Genomic DNA, 24,428 nt, shown 5'->3' with positions numbered 1-24,428 from the left:
CTCAGGTGGGCCAGACAGGACAGTCCCGCAGGCCGGATGTGGCCCGCGGACCGGAGTTGGCCCACCCACCCACCCCTTTAGGAACTGGTTCTATACCGGCTTCTAAATTTAGCAACCGGTTCTTGCGAATTGGTGCAAACCGGCTCCAGCTCACCACTGGTCCTAGGAACTGGGTAAAGGTGGATGCCTTAGAGTGTGAGTAACAGAATTTTGGGTGGGTAACATCAGTGTACAATGATGGGAGGAGTTTTCCCATTGTTGTAGTTAATCAGGGGTGGAAGTAAAATTTCTCTCTTATTGGTATGGGGGGGATAGCTTTCCCCTCCCCCCCTCCGGTGGGGCCTCGGGCAGAAGCGGGGGGAAGCTGGGGGTCAGCATTCCCCAGCCAGCCAGTTCACCCGTGCCGCCAGCGGTGATTTAAAGGGCCCGGCGCTCTGGCCGCTGTTGCAGTAGCAGCCAGAGCCCCGGGCCCTTTTAAATTGCCAGCCCTGGGGTAGCTGCTCCTTTTGCCCTCCCTCCAGCCTGGGGGGGCGGAGGGGCAAAAAGGGCAGGGAGGTTAAAGTGGCAGCACTTTAAGCAGGGCCCTTTAAAGCGCTGCTGGAGCAGCGCTTTAAAGTCAGCGGTACGGGCCAATACAGGTGGCCACTTTTTAGCGGTATGCTGTACCGGCCCATACCGCCTTACTTTCACCTCTGTAGTTAATCCACCTTCCTGAGAGAGGCGGTAGCTAGGTTAACGGAAAAATTCTTCTATTAACCTAGAACTGTCTACACTGGGAGTTAGGTTGTCTTAACTATGTTGCTTAGGGTATGGATTTTTCACACCCAAGCAACACAGCTGGGTCAACCTTACTTTTTATACTAAACCAGGCTGAAGTCAGAGACAGGACGGGGAGCTATTAGCAGAGGAGCGAGAGCTGTACTTCCCATACTTCCCATTACTTTAACAATGGGCAAAACCAAGGTTTTGTCTCCAGTACTTAAACACACTACAGTAGTAGAATCATAGAATATGAAGGTTGGAAGAGAACTCAGGAGGTCATCTAGTCCAATCCCCTGCTCAAAGCAGGACAAACACCAACTAAAGCATCCCAGCCAATGCTTTGTCAAGCCAGGCCTTAAAAACCTCTAAGGATGGAGATTCTACCACTTCCCTAGGTAACCCATTCCAGTGCTTCACCACCCTCCTAGTGAAATAGTATTTCCTAATATCCAACCTAGACCTCTCCCACTGCAACTTGAGACCATTGCTTCTTGTTCTGTCATCTGCCACCACTGAGAACAGCCTAACTCCATCCTCTTTGGAACCCCCCTTCAGGTACTTGAAGGCTGCTATCAAATCCCCCCTCACTCTTCTCTTCTGCAGACTAAATAACCCCAGTTCCCTCAGCCTCTCCTCATAAATCATGTGCCCCAGCCCCCTAATCATTTTCGTTGCCCTCCGCTGGACTCTCCAATTTGTCCACATCCCTTCTGTACTGGGGGGACCAAAACCAGACTCAGTACTCCAGGTGTGGCCTCATCAGTGCTGAATAGAGGGGAATAATCACTTCCCTCGATCTGCTGGCAATGCTCCTACTAATACAGCCCAATATGCCATTGGCCTTCTTGGCAACAAGGACACACTGCTGACTCATATCCAGCTTCTCATCCCCTTTTTAAAATATGGGCACTATATTTGCCTTTTTTAATCGTCCGGGACCTCCCCTGATCACCACAAATTTTCAAAGATAATGGCCAATGGCTCTACACTGACATCAGCCAACTCCCTCAGTACCCTTGGATGCATTAGGTCTGGACCCATAGACTTGTGTATGTCCAGCTTTTATAAATAGTCCTTAACCTGTTCTTTCACCACTGAGGGCATGCTGTGTTGCCCAGTGCAGTAGTCTGGGAGCTGCCCTTGTCTGTGAAGACCGAGGCAAAAAAAGCATTCAGTACTTCAGTTTTTTCCACATCATCTGTCACTATGTTGCCTCCCCCATTCAGTAAGGGTCCCATACTTTCCCTGACCTTCTTCTTGTTGCTAACATACCTGTAGAAACCCTTTTTGTTACCCTTCACGTTCCTTGCTAGCTGCAACTCCAGTCGAGTCTTGGCCTTCCTGATTACACCCCTGCATGCTCTGGCAATATTTTTATACTCCTTCCTAGTAATCTATCCAAATTTCCACTTCTTGTAAGCTTCCTTTTTGAGTTTAAGCTCACCGAAGATTTCACTGTTAAGCCAAGCTGGTCGCCTGCCATATTTGCTATTCTTTCTGCACTTCGGGATGGTTTGTTCCTGCGCCCTCAATAAGGCTTCTTTAAAATACAGCCAGTTCTCCTAGACTCCTTGCCCCCTCATATTAGCCTCCCAGGGGATCCTGCCCATCAGTTCCCTAAGGGAGTCTAAGGGCTGGTCCACACTAAGCCCCCACTTCGAACTAAGATACACAACTTCAGTTACGTGAATAACGTAGCTGAAGTCGAAGTATCTTAGTTCGAACTTAAAGGTACTTACCGCGGGTCTACACATGGCAGGCAGTCTCCCCTGTCGACTCCGCCTACTTCTCTTGCGGAGCAGGATTACCGGCGTCGACGGCGAGCACTTCCGGGATCGATTTATCGCGTCTAGACAAGACGCGATAAATCGATCCCAGAAGATCGATTGCTTACTGCCGAACCAGTGGGTAAGTATAGACGTACCCTAAGTCTGCTTTTCTGAAGTCCAGGGTCTGTATTTTGCTACTCTCCTTTCTTCCTTTTTTCAGGATCCTGAACTCAACCATCTCATGGTCACTGCTGCCTAGGTTGCCACCCACTTCTACTTCCCCTACTAATTCTTCCCTGTTTGTAAGCAGCAGGTCAAGAGGAGCACGGCCCCTAGTTGGTTCCTCCAGCACTTGTACCAGGAAGTTGTCCCCGACACTCTTCAAAAACTTCCTGGGATTGTCTGTGCACTGCTGTATTGCTCTCCCAGCAGATGTCAAGGTGATTGAAGTCCCCCATTAGAACCAGGGCCTGTGATCTGGAGACTTCAGTGTAGACCAGCCACAAGTTAAAGGGGTTTTTAAATGTTAGAGAGGATCATTTGTCTACTCATCTCACATAGGGCTTGTCTATATTGAGAACTTATATTGGCATAGCTACATCACATGGGGTGAAAAATCCACGCCTCTAAATGACATAGTTAAGCTGACCTAACCCCCAAGTAGACAGTGCTTAGCACTACACAGGGGCACCATTTCAGATTTCTAGAAATCAGTGACAGGAGCACTGTATCTAACACCTATATAAAGAAAGAAAAAATATATATATACAAACACGAACTAAAGCCATATTTTAAGTTTATATGTAAATTTAAAACAATCAGGAGATAATACTGCAAGATATTTCCAATCCCAAACCTTGACGTATCAGTTCTGGAGCCTTAACACAGATATCAGAAACACAAGTTTGATACTTTGTACACTATCTTTAGTAGCAATAAATAAAAATAAATAAAATCTGCTTACTGTCTCTAACAGACATGCTCTGTTACTGCTATTATCTACTCTATTTTAGTCAATTGTTTTTCACACCACTAAAAACATATTTATTTAATTTGAACATATGCGATTAAGATTTTTTCTCTTTTATTAAGAATGGGAATTTATTTTTCTAATTATTTTGGCATTTATGTTTACTGATCACAATCATGCATGGGACTTGCTAACATTTGACTCCATCATTACTATCAGACTTGGAACCATATTTATTTTTGTACGAATTTTAAGTTATTTTACAGATATAATTAAAAATACAATGTGCAAATAAGTGACCTTCATCTGCAGTGTCTAAAGTTATGTGTTTAGCTAACTTTTTTTTAAACTGGCACTGCTAAGGTGAGTAACAAGCTAAATTTACATTCTAGAAGGATATAATTATTTGATTGTACCTCTTTAAATGATGAATGACAAAGCACAATATGGTAATAAAAGTAATAATGATAATTACTCCAGCCAGGACAGGTTAGGCATTTTAGAACTCACTACTCAAAGAATTAAATTTAAGCATAAGAGAGAAATAAAATTATGAAATGCACAGACCAGTCAAAAAACTAAAATAACAGCACTTTGAAAGAATAAAATTACAGAGAATATATGTGCATTGCGCATTTCAACAGGAGGTACCAAGAAGTAGTTAGTTAGTTGAGGGAATGTGTAAGAGAGACTGTGTGTGTGTGTGTTGGGGGGAGTGTGAGGGAGACTGTGTGTGGGGGAATGTGTGTGGGAGAGTGCAGGCGTGTGCCTGAGCTGTCTCTTTAAGTCATGCACTCAGGAGCCTGAATGCTTGTTTAGTGCAGCTGCAGCTCCCACTCCTGAACCAGAGGCAGCAGCACAGACAGGCTCCCCATCCTCCAACCCCAGCTCAGCAGAGACCAGGTACACAGATGGGGGCAGAAGGACACCCCTCCACAGCAGATCAGGAATTAGACTCCTGGTCCTGAGCAGCATGGCCAGTTGTGGCTCCATGGCTAGGGGAGCAGGAGCAGCACGGCCGCAGATGGCAGCGGGGAGAGGAGGGGCAGCATCTTCTCTCCTGCTGCAAACTTCACCCAAATGTGGTATGAAACTTGTGGGGGTGTGGGGCTGGCAGGTGCCCCCCCCTCCCTAAATGGCATCCCTGGCACTACAGTGGCACAGTACAGCACTGCAGCTGTGCCGGTGTAGTGTCTGAAGTGTAGACAAGCCCATATATAAAATGATGAGGACTAGTCAGACAGTAGAAAGGTAGATGGACTTCTCACTTGGAACAGTCATCTGCAAATGTGGACACTGTAAAATTGCCAGTATTAGTGTTATCGTCTGTGTCCCAGAGTAATAGGGACATGCAGTTCATTAATAACATCACACTCTTTTTGCCTTCCTATGGCTGTAGGTCACAGGCTCTGGACTCACTTCAACTCACTGGTTCCTGCTCCATGATGTGTCATCAGGCAGAGCATATGAACCAGTGTGGGCCGTACCTTCTCTTTCATGCAGATAAAGATGCAGAAGGGGAGGATATAGCAGCCAAGACATGCTGCTTTCGGGTGTGAGGAAATCTGCCAAATGCTTCTCTTTGCAGCAGGGCAAGTGAGGCTGTGGAGTCGCCAGAGCTTTCTGGAGGCTGAAGGTCTGTGGAAACCATGAAGCCATTTCTGACAGGCCTTAGGCCATCTGTACACCTGGCTGTATCTCAAACAGCGCTGCCAGAAAGGTGTAAAAGCTGCAGAGACACAATTGCTGAGACCTGGAGCAGCAGTAACGTCAGCTGCATATACTTTGGCTCTTTTCCTCAGTGGCCAAGTCAAACACCCTTATTTGACAAATAGCAACTCCACTGTGTAAATAACATGATGAGCTTCATTAATGCTTGGGGACTAATCTGCACTGGCATTCTGTAGCACCTGTCAGCAAGATGGGGCTTCAACCATGCCAACTCCCATGCTTCCACACAGTAAAACAACTGTACCCAGTCGTGAATGACTTGTAATTAAAATCAATGACAACAACAAGAAGGAACAAAAGGGAAGTCCCTATGAAAGAGCACAGTGTGTGTCTCCACTGTACCAAGCTGCAGCAACAGGGAGAACAAAATAGCTGGTATCTTGACATAGAGGGGGAGTTCTTAGAAGTATACAGGTACAATATACAGAAAACAAAAGACATCACAGTTTCAGAGCTACCTATACCAGAATCACAGTCCCAGCTTATCTAATAAACCCCTTGAGCTCTCCACTCTAGCAGTGAACCTCTTCACCGGGATGCTTTTTGCACATGCCTGATTAATCATATTAATTCTTCACTCTGGTTGCTAAAAGCTTCTTACCAGGCAATCTAAAAGGCTTGTTGTAAAGCCCTGGGAAACAGGTTCTATAATGCAAGGCTCGGTTGCTAATAGACATGCCCACAAATCCAAGAGCTTCAATATCTCTGTTCAGACTTAGGACATGCACTAAATTAGCTACCATTTACATAAGAACATAAGAACATAAGAAAGGCCGTACCAGGTCAGACCAAAGGTCCATCTAGCCCAGTATCCTGTCTACCGACAGTGGCCAATGCCAGGTGCCCCAGAGGGAGCGAACCTAACAGGCAATGATCAAGTGATCTCTCTCCTGCCATCCATCTCCACCCTCTGACAGACAGAGACTAGGGACACCATTCCTTACCCGTCCTGGCTAATAGCCATTAATGGACTTAACCACCATGATTTGCATTATACAAAATCTGATGTTCTGGATGAAAGGCAATGTGTCTGGGAAAAACAAAGAAACCTACTCAGGACTACAGCAAGGATATAGTCACTGATACCTGGAGCTGCTGCGGAGGCCATCAAATCAAGGAATTGTTTTAATTTGAATAGCGAACGGCTATTTAAGAGTCCCATGCTCCATACTGTGGTGATGAGCATAATAGATGAATGGATAGATAGATGCTTCCCTACATGGGAACGAACCACGCAGAGGATTGGAGTCTACACAAGGTTTAACGTATTGCATTTCTCATTCTTCCATCAGAGAGCAGGGTTTGCTCCCCTGCAGAAGTGGCACGGGGTTAATACTGAGACTACCCCAACATCTGAGAGGATCTTGGGGTTTCTGCCAGAGGCAAACACCTCCACATGGGACTCTTTCCCCTGCACTCCACTTACCTTTCCATGTTCCTTGAAGGCATAGCCCCATTGGCAGCCCCCTAAACTCCCTCATGAGGAGGAAGGGGTCTCGGGCATGGACGGGGAGGCTACAGAAATTATTGTAGAGTCTCTCTTGTGAGGCTTTGCCCTGACTCCTCCTACCTGCAGAGCTGGAACACCACAGAGACCCCACAGTGGAACTTCTATGGGATTAGAATGAAGGAGCAGCATGCCTTAGAGGCGATTCTCCCTGCCCCAACCCAGATCCACTGGCTTAGTGTCCCCTCTGCTCACATAAGTGGGGAAGAACATTTTGCTCTATGACACAATGGCAACATCCCAGCAAAAAAAGTTGTCTTGAGAGGGCTATTTTCACAGTCCTGTTCAGGAAGCATTTTCAGAGCAGATTGCAGGAGCTACACAACCAAATTCACTATTTGTTCATGTGAACTCTGCCTTGTAAATCTTGACAACTCACCATCACCACAGATACTAGCCTTACTCACAGTGTTCAAAGTACGGGGGAATTAAGCGGGGTCTCACTTTGCATGGTGTGAAAGGGCAGCTGATATCTTTTGGGAAACTGAAAGGAAGTCTCTTTAGGAATAGCTCTGCCAGTGCGTCACAGATCTTGTTTCCTCTTTGCTCTTTCTCACCATGCAGGGTGTTTGCATGGCAACAAGATCCTTGCTTCAGGATTACTGTTGTTTATTAGCACTATAGGGGAGGCTGCACACTTGACAAATATATTTATAAAAAAGTTCCCTGCCCAGAGAAGTTCACAGTCTAAATGCATTTTCTACTCTCCCTTCCATTTTGTACTTCCCTTCCTTAACCTGCAGACCTTGGAGGATCCCTGTAGGGTTCAGGGTTCATGAACCTGGAAGCGCTGTGAGGGAGAAGCAGTCAGGCTCCTCCTTATATCTCCTCTTCTCTGAAACTCATGGAAGAAGTGGGTGCAAGTTAATATAATCTGGAGCTGCACTAATTTGTGCTGCTTTGCCCTTTGCACTGTGGAATTCCCCCACCTCCTTTGTGGGTGGAAGTAGGGCTCCGGGTCCTCTGTGTGAAAGCATAGTTCCTGGGCTCAGGAATATGAAGGGCCTAGCTGGTTTGCCCACCCAGCCCCCTCTAGTTTCAGAGCCTGAACCCCACAGAGTTAAGGGGGCTAGTACACAGAGGGCAGCATGGGACTCTGAATAAAGTTAATCTCTCTAAACTACTGCTGCTTATTTTCCACCTGACGTGACAATCCTTTGTGACATCACCAGTTCCTCCACAAACTGTCTGCCGTCCCCCCCACATTATTAAATACAATACATAGCAAAAAGTGCCAGATTGATACCCCTGGATTCTGAAGTCCTGCCCCAATAGCAGCAGGGCAAGCTCCCCCCACCCAACAGCCCCTCCAATGTACCTCACTCCTGCCCAGCATAAACCTCCTCAAGGGGAATTCAGTCTCCGTAGCCCATTCGGTCGTTGGCCTTCCTGCTGAACCTGCAAGTAAGAGAGCAATTGTATTTATTTTTATGTAAAAATAACAAAAAGACACTATCCAAGGTTCTAGCTACCCTAACGTACATTTACAATATAATGTAATTACAGGCAGCATTAAAATGTCCAATGCTGCACTTTGGTTTACTATTTGGGACATGCACACCTGTCACACTAAGCAGTGGACTGAGGGCCATCTAGTCTGTTCACACAGATGCCACCCAACAGCCACTGGATTGGCTGTGGATTTAGTTTACAACTACAGCTGGTCACATTGTTTGTGCAAAATATATCTTCTAACCAACATAGGACTTTTGTCCCTGGTTCATGGACTCTGCCAAATTCCCAAATTCCTCATGTGTGAACTTTTCAGGCTGTGAGGTGTTCACTATTCTGAGATCAGTCGTACGTCACGAAAAGTGCATGGTGTTTCTGCTCCCTGATTAAATGACTGAAACTTTTTGAGCAAAAAGAATAATAAATAACCAATGTGGAATAGTGACTAATGAAGACTCTTTCTATTAATGAATGATAAATTAAGAATCCTTCTGTACTGACTACTGATAAATACTCTTGATCAACAACTATTTAGGTGAATATATGAATATTTGTGTGAAGAACATCTATTTCCCATTCCCCTGGACAAAAAGCCATAATTAAGAGACATAAACGTGATCAAACTAAACAGCCATTTAGAATGCTGAAGAACACTTGAAAACACATTGTTTTTTGCAGTATCCTATATGCGATAGTTATGACTAATCTGAATTGGATTCACACAGGTGATATAAGAGGTAAAAGGCTGCATAGTACTATACCAATCCCCTGAACCAGTCATCAGGGCTTGTTTCTGTGGAAAAGATTTTAAGACAATGAGCCAAGATTTACACCTAAAGGTGGCAACTCAGAACTTCCAAACAAAAAATATTGTGATTCTCAGCAAATGCTCATGGTGCTAAAAAAATACCAGGGAAGTAAAGAAACTGAAAGGGTCTGCTTATATAAGCAGAAATGTCTTGAAATAGAAGGTTTTTGAAAGTTTACCATAAGGCACTGGCAAGTCTTTAATGGGCATCTTAAATATCTGCTTTTTCTCTCTTTTCCTGACAAATTGGATCTGCATAAACATCACCTTTCCCCAAACATATGGCGCTATCAGATAACCACCATTGGAAATTCACAAAGATAACAGGAATTATTAGAAGTGAAGTAAAGTTCAAAACAAATAAGGGGTCTTCTGTCAGGAACTTGGTAGAATTCTCCCTGCAGGGCAGGTGAAATCTGAAGGCTCTGAAGCTGAGGTTGGTTATACTGGTCCGCGTCCTCTCTCTCCGTTCAGCTGTGCATGTTGCAGCTTACAATGGAGATTCCCTTATGGAAAAGTCTTCCAGAATTTAAGGAGGAACAATAACCTTGCTGCAGAATGTTTGAACACACTGACAGAATCCTGTAGCAGGGGCTTCAATTCTCTATTGCATTCCATAGGATATTCTGAACATTCTTTGAAAGGACCCCATTCTCCAATTCTCCTAGCTATTTGAGAAATTTGTATTAATCCCTATTTAATTCCATTAGAACTCTACTGACTTCATCCCTGTTAAATTTCTCAGAACCTTGCCATAAATGATGTTCCAAACCCATGAAAATGAGGACTGCAGCATCATTCTACACTCCACTGTGGGATAAAGCATGCACAAATGAGTTAGGCAAGTGGACGGGACTGAAGAGCTCAAGGATCTGAATGTGGAGGGGGCCTGGAATTACTTTAAATCAAAGTTGCAGAAACTATCTGAAGCCTGCATGCTGAGCAAGGGGGAAAACTTCATAGGGAAGGGTTGCAGACCAAGCTGGATGAGCAAGCATTTCAAATAGGTGATTAAGAGAAAGCAGAAAGCCTGCAAGGCATGGAAGAGGGCATGGATCAGGACGGAAAGCTACCTCTTAGAGGTCAGAAAGTGTAGTGATAAAGTGAGAACTGCCAAAAGCCAAGCAGAATTGGACCTTGCAAAGGAAATTGAAACCAACAGTAAAAGGTTCTACAGCCATATAAATAAAAAGTAAATAAGGAGAGTAGAAGTGGGACTGCTAAGCACTGAGGATGGGTGAAAATTGAAGATAATGTAGGCATGGCCCAACACCTAAACAAATACTTGCCTCAGTTTTTAATGAGGCTAATGAAGAGCTTAGAGGTAGTGGCAGGGTGGCTACTGGTAATGAGGATATGGAAGTAGAAATGACCACATCCCAGGTGGAATTCAAACTCAAACAGCTTAATGGGACTAAATCAAGGGGAGGCCCAGATAATCTTCATCCAAGAATATTAAAGGAACTGGCACATGAAATTCCAAGACCAATAGAAAGGATTTGTAATGAATCTGTAAACTCAGGGGTCATATCCTATGACTGGAGAACTGGTAATATAGTTCCTATTTTTAAGAAAGGAGAGAAAAAGTGACTCAGGAAATTACAGGCCTGTTAGTTTGACCTCAATTATATGTAAGGTCTTGGAACAAATTTTGAAGGAGAAAGTAGTTCAGGACATAGAGGTAAATGGTAATTGGGATAAAATACAACATGGTTTTACAAAAGGTAAATTGTGCCAGACCAACCTGATCTCCTTCTTTGAGAAAATAACTGATTTTTTGGACAAAGGAAATGCAGTAGATGTAATCTATCTGGATTTCAGGACGGAATTTGATAGTTCTGCATGGGAAATTGTTAGTTATGTTGGAGAAGATGGGGATTAATATAAGAATTGCAGGGTGCATAAGGAACTGGTTAAAGAGGAGACTATAAATGGACTTACTGAAAGGTGACCTGTCAGGCTGGAGGGAGGTTACTAATGGAGTTCCCCAGGGATCAGTCTTGAGACCAATCTTATTTAACATTTTTATTAATGACTTTGGCACAAAAAGTGGGAGTGTGCTAATGAAATTTGGGGATGACACAAAGTTGGGAGGCACTGCCAATACAGAGGACTGGAATATCATAGAAGAAGATCTGGACGACCTTGAAAACTGGAGTAATACAAATGGGAAGAAATATAATAGTGGAAAGTGCAAGGTCATGCACTTAGAGACAAACAACAAGAATTTTTGCTATAAGCTTGGCATGTATCAGTTGGAAGTGACAGAGGAGGAGAAAGACCTGGATGTATTGGTTGATCACGTGATCACTATGAGCCACCAATGTGATATAGCCATGAAAAAAGGCTAATGCAGTCCTAGGATGCATCAGACAAGGTATTTCTAATAGACACAGGGAAGTGTTAATACCATTATATAAGGCACTGGTAAAACCTCATCTGGAATACTGTGCGTAATTCTAGTCTCCCATGTTTAAGAAAGATGAATTAAAGCTGGAACAGGTGCAGAGAAGGGCTACAAGGATGATCAGAGGAATGACAAATCTATCTTATGAGAGGAGACTCAAAGAGTTTGGCTTGTTTAGCCTGACCAACGAAGGCTGAGGGGAGATAGGATTGCTCTCTATAAATACCTATCAGAGGGATACATACCAGGAAGGGAGAGGAGTTATTTGAGTTAAGCACCAATGTTGATACAAGAACAAATGGATATAAACTGGCCATCAACAAGTTTAGGCTTGAAATGAGACGAAGGTTTCTGACCCATCAGGGGAGTGACGTTCTGGAACAGACTTCCAAAGGGAGCAGTGGGGGCAAAAAACCTAACCGACTTCAAGACTGAGCTTGATACGTTTATGGAGCGGATGGTATGATGAGACTGCCTACAATGGTGCATAGCTGATCTGTGATTGCTAGCAGCAAATATCCCCAACAGCCAACGATGGAACACTAAATGGGGAGGGCGGAGAATTCTTTCCCAGATGTCTGGCTGGTGGGTCTTGTCCACGTGCTCATGATCTGACTGCCATATTTGGAGTCAGGAAGGAATTTTCCCCAAGGTCAGAATGGCAGAAACCCTGGTGCTTTTTTCCTTCCTCTGCAGCACAGGGCACAGCTCACCTGCAGGTTCAAACTAGCGTTAATGGTCAGTTGTCTGTAACTTGAAGTATTAAATCATGATCTGAGGACTTCAGTAATTCAACCAGAGGTTATGGGTCTGTTGCAGGAGTGGGTGGCTGAGGGTTCTGTGGCCTGCGATGTGCAGGGACTCAAACTAGATGATCATGATGGTTCTTAAAGTCTGGGCCTATAACTTTTTTCTTGAAAAGTTTTCCGTTTTAAAACACATTTATGCAAACTGAAACATGTTGGAGTTTTGTTTTCCCCATCTCTCTCTTTCCCCTCCTTTTCTATTCATCCCGCTATTCTCAGGGACTAAATGGGAAAAAAAGGAGGAAAAAGTGGGGGGGGGGAAGGAAACCAAACCAAACTTTTTTTGTTGAAAAAACAGAACATTCCTAAAAAAATGAAAAATTTCATTTTTTTAAAAAGGCATTTTTTGGTCAAAAACTATTTTGGGCAGCTCTAATTATTTATTGTTATTATTATCGTCGTCATCACAATCAATCCAGGGTGCCCTCAACTGGCTCCAGTTGTGTCCATTTTCTTGCTTCTGATCTTCTTTTTGGAGAACGTTGCCTAGATTCAGAGAACTCTCTCTCTCGAGCCAAGATTGACGGGTCAGAGCAGAAGGCTACAGCTGCGCTATCATCCCTCAGTGTCTGATTTTTAACCAGTGTCCCAGCTGACATTCTAGCTGTGCAGCAAGTTGTCCACTTAGGTTCAAGCAACTTGGATCTATGTCTCTCTTTGCTGGTAATGTATGGACCCTTTTTTATTAATCAGAGAGAGCAAGCTGCCAGAAGCCCTTAAACAAGTTATAGTCAGGCCTCGGTAGAGAAAACCAATACTGAACACTAATGTCCTGGCCAAGTACTACCTAGCCCCTAACTTTCCCTTTCCTCAAATGATAATGCAGCAGGTAGTGACAGGCCAACTCCAGCAAGATCTGATAAGCTCAGGCCTCCTGGAACCCATGCAGCTGGCCTTCAGGCTGGACCACCTCACAGAAAAGACACTGATCATAGGGATTGACATTCCCCTCTGAGCAATGGACAGAGGCCAGATGTCCTTGCTGACAACTCTTGATCTTTCAATGACCTTCAATCCTATTGATCATGAAATGTTGACAAGACTGTAAGACCAGCCAGGATTCTGATCACTTTTTTTCAAAATGATCACAAGCAAATACTGCTGCATGAGGGAATCTCCCTCTGAGGGGGTCTGAGCTGTGGGCTCCTTCATGCCTCAACCCTGACATGTCTTCTGTTCAGTATCGAAGTGAAGTCGCTGGGAGACAGTGAGACCATATAAGCTGCAGTATGATCTGTAAGCCAAAAATACTCTGCTCTTTGGCTCTTTTTCATTGAATCCAGACATAGTTGTTGGCCAAGCTCATCTAATGGTTGGCAGAGACTAAGATCTGGATGAAAGCCAGGGAGGCTGTAGCTCAAACTAGACAAGATTGAGGCAACACTGTCTGAAACAGGATGTGGTCTGACAAAATCTATAATCCATCAACTAAGGATATCTGCCCAACCATTGTCAAAGTGCTCTGCAGTCCTGGGATATTACTAGAGCCATCACTACTTCCAGATTCCCAGAAATACCTTTTCCATCTACAGCTGCCACCCAACTATAAAAACCATGTCTGAAAACAGAGAAATAAGTCCACTCAGGACTTCATAGAACAGTGCACTATTTTCACAACGTATCTAATTAAACAAATGTAGGAACCTAAGATCAAAGGCTCAGTCTTAAGGGGGGCGGGTCTGATCTCTGGGATGAGGACAGATGGTTATGGAGGTGATTCAGCACCCTTCTGCAGGAGATAGCTCTGCCTCTGTCTAGATGAGGGGAACTTCACTATGAGCCAGACAGCTGGGCTAGCTGCCAGGGGAGAAGTACTGCATCCCTCACTGAGAGAGACTGTTGAGGAGACTAGGAAGCACCCAGCAGTGAGTGCACTTTTACTGTTTCACTATAAGGATGTTGTGGAGCTAGTCCCCCTTCACCCCCACCCAGAAGGACCTGAGGCCATGACAGGATGCTGCAAAAGGTCCACAAGGGGGTGCTACTTCAGGTGAGCCACTACAGATAGTTTGGACTGTAGGGGCCATGTCCCAAACTGAAGAGATACAGGTAGGAAGTAGCCCAGGGCCGTGGACTTTCACTCTTTGCCAGGGGGACACTCCCCGTGTTGCTTCACACAGGGTCCTGGGCTGGGAGCCAGTAGAGAGGGAGGGCTGGGTCTCCCTACCACACTCTCTTAAGGAATGAGGCCCAGATGTGAGTGGAGGAGAGAAGATTTCAGCCCAAGGTCAGGGAATGCCTGGTCAGGGAAGCAAGGGGCTGGGACCTCAGGTGTGCTAGCTGCTATGCTGTCTGGCCCTCTGAGCACCCTATCACAAGCTGCTTTGGGGATGGGCAATGCAAAGGGCCTGATGACCAAATGAGAATCATGCCCGGAGTCTGTTGGGACCTCTGAAAGTGGAACCTCTGAAAGTGCCAATACAAAACATTTCACCATTTCTGAGTTGAAATTTTTTGGAACATTTTGCTCAGCAAAAAATTGCAATACAGTATTTCAACCTTTCATCCTAATTTGGGACAAAAATAAATGTTGAAATACCAGAATTTCCCACAGAACAGAAATTCCAATTTTCACTCAGCTTTAATCGCAGATCTGCAAAGTGATGGAGGCATGTACAGATTGTTCTCTAGCCTTATTAGTCCATTCAATGTAGTCTCAGCCTTGGGAATAAACAGAAAATTAAGTCCTATTGGATCCCTGAGGAAATGCAAGAGATGGCACTAAAGGTTCAGGAAACGCTGAAGCTAGGAGGGAGGAAGAATCAAGTAGCATCAAGTGAAGCTCAATAGTCCTGGTCCCTAAGCTGCATGGGAACACTCGATTCTCTGTTGATTTCTGGAGAGAAAACTCAGTTTCCTAATTCAATATGGATCCAATGGCCCAACCGGATGAGGTCCTCAGCTGGTTAGGAAAAGCTCTAATAAAGAAATCTCACCACCCTACATTTAAGAAAGGGTCATTGGTTGGTTGCACTAACACCTGATTCTCTAGGGAAAGTAGCTTTTGTCATTCTCCTTGGGCTATTCCAGTTTGTCAGCATGCCTCTGGGGTGACATGGAGCTCCAACCATCTTTCAGTGACTGAGGGACCATATCCCCTGTCACCATCAGCAAGATGTAGCTGTATACCTGGACAATGTGGCTGGTTTTCACACCAATTGGCAGCCATAGCCAAGTGAAGTTGTACAGAAACCTCTGGAAGGCCAGGCTCCTGAAAGAGGCTAAGCTTACAACAGAAGATTTGTGAAGGAAAAAGTACCTGGGGCATGTGATTGGAAACTGATGGGTTTAACCCACCCCACCCCAAAATAGTGAAGGCCTTCCCAAAAGTTTGTTCCCTAAGACTAAGAGGTTGGTATGGTCCCTTCTTGGAAATGGTGAGGTATTACAGCCCAGGAATTTACAGACTGTGGGGTACAGAGGATTGGCTGGTCACATGGTGTTGGATCCTCCAGCTGCTTTGGTTCTGTAAACCTGTAAAGCAAATGAAAAGGAGCCAATGTAAATGTTTCCCCTAAGGGCTGCTCTACATAGGAGGAGGAGAGGAAACAGGGACCAGAGCCTCCGAAGAAGAGGAGCCAGGGGCTGCCAATGGGACTGGATCAGCTAGCAGGAAAGGAATGTTCAGGAGTGGAGGGGAAAAGGGAAATAGGCAACATGTTCAGGGCACAGGGAGAAGAGAAAGAGGCATCGTGTGACAGGGAGAGGAGAACGAGGCAGCCAGGAAATATGTGCAAGGGAGAAAGGTACAAGTCTGCAGAGCAGCATGTGCAGAGGAGTGGGTGAGAAGAGAAGAGGCAACAGAGAAGCATGTGGGGTGGGGGCAGGGGAGAGAGGAAAACAGAACACATGGGGGGGAGACGAAATGAAGAGCAAAAGGAGAGAGAGTGTGACCCACTTCTTTGAAAAAGGACAAAACAATGATTACACTAAAAACAATTATGAATACATAAGTCCTTTCCCAATGAAGGCAGTCACTGCAGTGACCACAGGCATGTTAAGTGATCACAGAGGGGAGCCCAGGCCAGGCTAGACAATGGTAAATGAGAGGTTAGGTGGGGACAAGCCATTGTGAATGGGAGGTGAGGTGTCCATGCAGTAATCTCTCTGTTAAGATGTGCTCCATACTATATAAAAGCTTGATGCTCCAATTTGTACTGCATTTTCCAAGGCTGGCAGCCCTCTTTGGCCAGTCATCTAAAACATTCTACTCAAAGCAAGTCTGTTGGAGACTGAAATGTAACAAGGCTGCCACAATGATAAGGGACTTTTTCTTTGGTTAATATTCACTTTTTGAACAAAGCACAAAAATCATTATACTTATCGTTCCCCAGACAAATGAACCAATCACTGCCAAAAGCCCCTTTTGGGCAGCAAAATTATTTTAGTTTCAGAAGTTCGCAAAAGTGTTTGAGCCATTTTTTACCATAGATAGTGAGATGCTCAATTCAAAAAGCGAAATTGGTGGGCTTTAAAAAAAAAATGTAACTGCTATATGTCAAATCCCTAAATCAGCCGTTTAAGGATGAAACACAAACAGAACATTAATTATTATACTGCATCCACATAGATGTGACATTGCATGGGTTATAATAAATGCTGCATTAATAAAAATGATATTCTGAGTAATGCATCTGAAATTGAAGCACTTTCATTTTATATTTATAGGTCAGAAGGTTGAGTTTTTAGTGGTGTTGGTTTTAAATCATTTTGAAATACACAGTCTAGCCATATAATCTTCCCCAGTTTCTAGTGTTCTGCAGCAGCAACCTCATTTGCCTTTCACTCTGGCAAAAATCATTTTGCATTGGCACTACAAACTGCCATACTGGATCTACATATCCCTGGTAACATATTTCATTCATCCTGGTTGTTTGCTTCACAGTATGTTCCCAAAGACTTGCTTTAAATTTTCAGCCCTATAGTGACACCATAAAGTCAGCTTCATTCCTATTTAACTTTATAGTGTAACTGCATCTCCCTTCAAGGTTGATCTTGTACAAAATATTATATGGTTTCTTTTCCCAGAAAATGTAACAAATCTTTCCACACAGAGAATCAATTTGTGGCCTCTTAAAATTCTGCTGTCATTTCTAAAATGTTGCTCCTTTATTTTTTAAAAATGAATTTCACGTGGTTGAAAGGATTTGGATTGAGCGCCCCACGAAGTAAAACCCTCTATCCTCAGAACAGATACATCACAAACAATGGCTGTGCAAGCTTCCCTCACACCAGCATCAGTGATGGTTGTGCAAGCTTCCCACACACACAGACCCCGGCAAGGTATCCCAGTCCTGAGCTGGAAGAACTAGATGTACTGGTGAATTCAGTATCTGTGTCCCCACTGCTAAGGCTGCCAACAAGGGGTCAGTTAAAGTCAATTTGTGGTGATGTGCTTGTGATGTGATGTGACAGGGACTTCAAATAAAAAACAACCAACTAACTTCAAATAAGACAGCAAAGAGAATTTCTGATCAGTTTGGGTGAAATCCTGGCTCCATTTAAGTCCATGGCAAAATTACCTATTGACTTCAATAAGGCCAAGATTTCACTCTGTCGGTCTAGAATGAATTTCAATCAGTTATCTAGAAGTAAAGAGAGGGTCTATAACATTAAATAGCATTTGGCCTCAATCTATTAGGGCACCAGTGCTATAAACATACAAGGAAGGTACAGAGAAGAGCCATGAGAATGAGTATAAGACTGGAAAACATGCCATGAGACTCATGGAGCTCAATCTATTTAGCTTAACAAAGAGAAGGTTAAGGGGTGACTTGAACACAGTCTATAAGTACCTAAGTACACCTCTACCTCGATATAATGCTGTCCTCAGGAGCCAAAAAATCTTACTGCGTTATAGGTGAAACCACATTATATCGAACTTGCTTTGATCCACCGGAGTGCGCAGCTCCGCCCCCACCCCGGAGCGCTGCTTTACCGCGTTATATCCGAATTCGTGTTATATTGGGTCGTGTTATATCGGGATAGAGGTGTACCTACATGAGGAACACAAATTTGGTAAGAGGGCTCTTCAGTCTAGTAGATAAAGATATATATATATAAGCCAGTGGCTGGAAGCTGAAGCTAGACAAATTCAGACTGGAAATAAGGTGCAAACTTTTAACAATGAGGGTAATTAACCATTGGAATAATTTACCAAGAGTTATGGTGGATTCTCCATCACCAGCAATTTTAAAATCAAGATTGGATGTTATTCTACTAGATATGTTCAAGTTCAGTTATTAATTCAGGAAGTCCCATCGCCTGTCATATAGGAGGTCATACAAGATGATCACAGTGGTCCCTTCTGTCCTTATAATCTATGAATCTCTGACTCTCTGAAAGTGAAAACTCTTCACTGTTTATGTAGACTGAGCTGTTCACCCAATGAGAACACAGCATATTGTGCTTCTCTGGTAAGATGTGTAGGCAGCATCTGGAGGCACTAGAGAGATTCCTCTGGCTGCAGTGCCAAGTGTGCATTCTGTGGATCTGATTATCCTCTCACTTAGACCAGTGGAAATCAGATTTCTCTGGGTTCCAATCTTCACCAAAATCCATAGAGCTCTGCCCATTGATGCCTAGAACATTCTCTAATTTTTTTTAATTGATTCGATGAGGTGCTCAAAAGTTATCGCATTACAGACAAACAGAAATGTCCGTGAATTCAGTGTAGGGCCTCACTTTGCTTGGTCAGTGATTCACCATCAGATAAAACATACATAGGAAAGTTTAGTTTGTATGGGCTATGTACAAACTACTCTTAGTTGAAAGAAACAGCACGCTGGGCTCTTAAGCATGGAGCAATTCTCCAAAAAGGGCCATATTTCTGAGGTTTAATGTACCCACCCTACACACACACATATCATATATTATTTGAAAGCTTGTTTTATGTATGTTTAGCTGAGGTTTTATGTATGTTTAGTGAGAGAATCATTTTTTTGCACAGTTCCAGAAAAACTGCAATATGACTATGACTAGATAAACAGGGCAATCTTGAGGAGTAGTGAGGTTATTTTAGCTCTTTATTTGGCAATGGTGTGACTGCTGCAGGAATACTGTGTCCTGTTCTGGTGTCCGCAATTCAAGAAGGATGTTGTTAAACTGGAGATAGTTCAGAGAAGAGCCACAAGAATGATTAAAGGATTAGAAAACCTGCCTTATAGCGATAAACTCAAGAAGCTCAATCTACTTAGTTTAACAAAGAGACCGTTAAGTAGTAACTTGTCTGTAAGTACCTACATGGGGAACAAATATTTGATAATGGGCTCTTCAGTCTACCAGAGAAAGATATAACAAGATCCAATGGCTGGAAGTTGAAGCTAGACAAATTCAGACAGTAAAAAAGGCATATTTTTTTAACAGTGACAGTAATTAACCACTGGAACAATTTACCAAGGGTTGTGATAGATTCTCCATCACTGACAATTTTAAAATGAAGACTGGATGTTTTTTCTAAAAGATCTGCTATGGGAATTGTTTTAGGGAAGTTCTATGGCCTGTGCTATACAGGCGGTCAGACTAGGTGATCTCACAATGGTCCCTTCCAGCCTTAGAATCTATGAATTTCTGACCTGTTTCTAGCCTTCCCTTTTTGGGGAAGGTTATTTAGACGGTGTTGGCAAAACAATGCCAACACCACTAGGGCCAGTCTGATAACTAAAGCCATTAAAACCGCACTCAGCAACAACTGTGGTGGAAATGAGAACTGGCTTTACTGAGACAAAACGTTTTGGACACAGTGCCGCTTGCCTGTCTCTAACGAGAAAATGCTGTGCGTAGTCACCAGCAGGGATAGGCATAAAAGTCTATGATTTGGTTTAAGGTTTCATTCAGCTGAGATTATATCTGATCCAGGGGTTCTCAAACTTCATTGCACCGCGACCCTCTTCTGACAACAAAAATTACTACATGACCCCAGAAGGGGGGGGCGCCAAAGCCTGAGCCCGCCGAAGCCCTGTGAGGAGCCCTACCGCGCTGGGGGTGAGAGGGGAAATCACAGGGGCCTGTAACCTGAGCCCCACCCCCAGGGCAGTGGGGCTAGCCCTTTGGCTTCAGCCCTGGGCCTCAGCAAGACTAAGCTAGCCCTGGCAGAGCTGCCCAGATTTTCCCAGAATGCACCACAGGTAGGCAGCATGGTAGAATTGGATGCACAAACCTGGTTAACTCATGGCTTTGTTGTGGGTAAAAGTCATCTGTGTTTGTGGTAAAGAGGTCAGATGAGTGTCACAAGCTAGTAACAAAACCACTGTTATATACTCAGAGTGTGGATGCTGACCTAGGAGATGCAGACCTTTGCTTTTTGCAGTTTTTAGCAACAAAGGTCGAAACAGAGCAAGGAACAGATTGACTTCTTTTTAAACCTTTCATTACAAGGGCAGTGTGCAGCAGCCAGCCTGCAACATAAGCAATGTCTGGATTCTGGAAAGCCAGAGACACAACAAATGAGGGTAAGTGCAGGATTGCGGAGGGGAAAACAAAGCCTGGAACTCATTTGAGATTGATGATGTTACTACAATGTTCTCCACTAGGTGGAGCTGTTGTAGTCTGCATTAGAAAAACCACCATTGATTTTTCTGTTTTAACTGCAGTGTCAGTTTTGCTCTACTTTGTGCATGTTTTGAATATTTATGCTTGAAATCTTGAGCTTTTACTGAATGATGCTATTTTATAATTGGAAGTCTGCTTGGAATAAAACAAAGGAGACTCAAAGAAGCACCTCAGGAAGAATTAATATAATATATTAATAATATAGGCTGCAGTGCAGGGACTCTCTTCAGTGTCAGTGAATGTGTCTCTGGCATAATTTGGTTCTTCCCTTCCCCTGTGAAACAAGTGGCATCTCTTTAAAAAGTCTCTCTCTAGGGAACAGTCTCCTTCGGGACAGAGGAGGTTTTGTGATTAAGGTGATCTGCAAAGAACTGGACCGTAAAGACTGTTTTTAGATTTTGGAATACATCAGATGACATTGTTAAGATTACTTGTGGCACCTTAGAGACTAACAAATTTATTAGAGCATAAGCTTTCGTGGACTACAGCCCACTTCTTCGGATGCAGTCCACGAAAGCTTATGCTCTAATAAATTTGTTAGTCTCTAAGGTGCCACAAGTACTCCTGTTCTTCTTTTTGCGGATACAGACTAACACGGCTGCTACTCTGAAACCTGTCATTGTTAAGATTGTATCTCTTCCCCTTTTGTTTTTCTCACAGTGGAATATCATCAGAGCTGTTTGCATGTCAAACATTCATACCCATAGCAGGATGTCCTGAAGATGGAGAGAAGGCATAGCTTGAACTAGGCCACCTAACATTACACTGGGAGCAGGGACTTGAGCCCAGATTCTTAGGGTATGTCTACATTATGAAATTAGGTCGATTTAATAGAAGTCGATTTTTTAGAAATCGATTTGATACAATCGATTGTGTGTGTCCCCACTAAGTGCATTAAGTTGGCGGTGTGCGTCCATAGTACCGAGGCTAGCGTCGACTTTCAGAGCGTTGCACTGTGGTAGCTATCCCACAGTTCCCGCAGTCTCCGCTGCCCATTGGAATTCTGGGTTGAGCTCCCAATGCCTGATGGGGCAAAAACATTGTCGCAGGTGGTTCTGGGTACATGTTGTCAGGCCCCCTTCCCTCCCTCCCTCCATGAAAGCAACAGCAAAAAATCGTTTCTCGCCTTTTTTCCTGGGTTACCCATGCAGACGATATACCATGGCAAGCATGGAGTCCGCTCAGCTCACTGTCACCGTATGTCTCCTGGAGTGCTGCTGGCAGACGCAGTACTGCAGTGCTACACAGCAGCATCCCCTTGCCTTCCTTGCGAATGGCAGACGGTACAATACGACTGCTAGTCATCGTCATTGTCTCGTGGGTGCTCCTGGTTTACCTTGGTTAGGTTGGTTGTGGGTGCCTGGGCAGACATGGGTGCTCCTGGCCGACCTCGGTGAGGTTGGTCGGGGGTGCCTGGACAAAAATGGGAATGACTCCAGGTCATTCTCTTCTTTAAGTTTCGTCTAATGGAGATTCAGTCCTGCCTGGAATATCATGCCAGCTGGAGGCTTCTGCCTCAGGCTGCTCTCCCAGTCGGCAGCACCACGTGGTTGCATCTACCCCAGCCTACCCCTTGCTCCCATGGCTCATGAAGCCGGGACAGTAGTAAGGAGCAGTTCAACTATTGGCTGAGCAAATGCATAATGGTGGTAGAATGTGCCTTTGGACGTTTAAAAGCTCGCTGGCGCAGTTCACTGACTTGGTTAGACCTCAGCAAAACCAATATTCCCATTGTTATTACTGCTTGCTGTGTGCTCCACAATATCTGTGAGAGTAAGGGGGAGACGTTTATGGCGGGATGGGAGGTTGAGGCAAATTGCCTGGATGCTGATTATGCGCAGCCAGACACCAGAGCGGTTAGAAGAGCACAGCAGGGCGCGCTGTGCATCAGAGAAGCTTTGAAAACCAGTTTCATGACTGGCCAAGCTACGGTATGAAAGTTCTGTTTGTTTCTCCTTGATGAAAACCCGCCCTCTTGGTTCACTCTACTTCCCTGTAAGCCAACCGCCCTCCCCTGCTCCCTTTGATCTCCGCTTGCAGAGGCAATAAAGTCATTGTTATTTCAAATTCATGCATTCTTTATTAATTCGTCACACAAATGGGGGGATAACTGCCAAGGTATCCCGGGAGGGGTGGGGGCGGAGGGAAGCACTGGGGTGGGGTAGTTGTAGGGGCACCCCCTAGAATGGCATGCAGCTCATCATAGAAGCAGCATGTCTGGGGCTCTGACCCGGAGTGGCTGTTTGCCTCTCTGGTTCTTTGGTAGACTTCACGCGGCACTACTGCGGGTCCCTGTTATAACCTCTGTCCTTCATGCTCTTGGAGATTTTTTCAAATATTCCAGCATTTCATCTTTCAGAACGGAGTTTGGATAGCACGGATTTGTCTTCCCATACAGCGATCAGATGCAGTACCTCCCATTCGGTCCATGCTGGAGCTCTTTTGCGATTCTGGGACTCCAGGGTCACCTGTGCTGATGAGCTCTGCATGGTCACCTGTGCTGATCAGCTCGCTACGCTGGCCAAACAAGAAATTAAATTCAAAAGTTTGCGGGGCTTTTCCTGTCTACCTGGCCAGTGCATCTGAGTTGAGTGTGCTGTCCAGAGCAGTCACAATGGAGCACTCTGGGATAGCTCTGGGATACCGTCAAATTGCGTCCACACTACCCCAAATTCGACCCAGCAGGGTTGATTTCAGCGCTAGTCCCCTCATCAGGGAGGAGTACAGAAGTAGATTTTAAGAGCCCTGTAAGTTGACAAAAATGGCTTCGTCGTGTGGACAGGTGCAGGGTTAAATCGATCTAACGCTGCTAAATTAGACCTAAACTTGTAGTGTAGACAAGGGCTAAGTCAGGTGTCTTAATCACAAGACCATCCTTCCTAAGGTTCACAGGAATAGAGCCCCACCACTACTGACCTTAGAAGCCACACAGCCTGGTAACCTGCTCCTGAGACCCTCAGGAGGTCTTCTATGGGGAAGGGATCTGCCCTGTGAAGCTATATCAGAGCAGAAATCCTGCTCTCACTATTCAGTCATCTCCTCCAAGACACTCACCCTTCTCTCCCCAGCTCCAACACTGCCTTTCTTATCTCCTGGAATTCTGGGTGCCTCCATTTCCTGACCCCAGGTGCCCAGCCACTCAGAAGTGATGTAGGATGGGTAGCAGCAGGCTTTAAAGGTCAATGAGAAGCAGACCCTGCACTGATTACTGTGCACAGACTGTGAAGTGTTTTGGGATCCAATGAGATGAAAACCACTATATAAATGTAAGATGGTATTGATTTTCTTATTATTATTCCAAGTGCTTTGTGAAAGATTTTAATGTTAAAACATATAGCATGAGCCAGATTCTGCACTCTGTTACAGCAGTATAAAGGGATAAGTATCTCCATTAAAGTCTTTAGAGTTACTCTGAGTTTACCTGTGTATAAATGAGATTGGAATCTACCCCAAACATCACTGAAGTTAGTGGAGTTACACCACTGGAAATGAGATCATACCCCTATATCCATAGGCCAAAACCTCAGCTAGTATAAACTGACGTTATTACCTTTTATCCCGGAAGAAAAAAAAATATGGATGTTTATAACGGTGTTTAATTCAAATAGGGGAAAGCCAATCTGTATTCAGTTTTTGCATCTCTATCGAACAAAAGCTCTTAAGAAT

The 24,428-nt window shown here is 44.4% G+C and overlaps 1 long non-coding RNA gene across 1 annotated transcript in view; it reads right to left on the bottom strand.

The window, feature by feature from the left end:
• LOC117886581 overlaps positions 1–24,428 on the bottom strand; it is a 76,973-nt gene that overhangs the window by 33,066 nt on the left and 19,479 nt on the right. Inside the window, exon 2 of the long non-coding RNA XR_004647999.1 lies at positions 8,058–8,137. This is a non-coding gene — a long non-coding RNA (uncharacterized LOC117886581). The remainder of the gene's footprint in view (positions 1–8,057; positions 8,138–24,428) is intronic.

Source organism: Trachemys scripta, chromosome 1, assembly GCF_013100865.1.
Source record: "Trachemys scripta elegans isolate TJP31775 chromosome 1, CAS_Tse_1.0, whole genome shotgun sequence".
Taxonomy (NCBI): Eukaryota; Metazoa; Chordata; order Testudines; family Emydidae; genus Trachemys; species Trachemys scripta.
The sequence above is the reverse complement of the archived record's forward strand: the minus strand, read 5'-3'. Positions and strand labels throughout refer to the sequence as shown.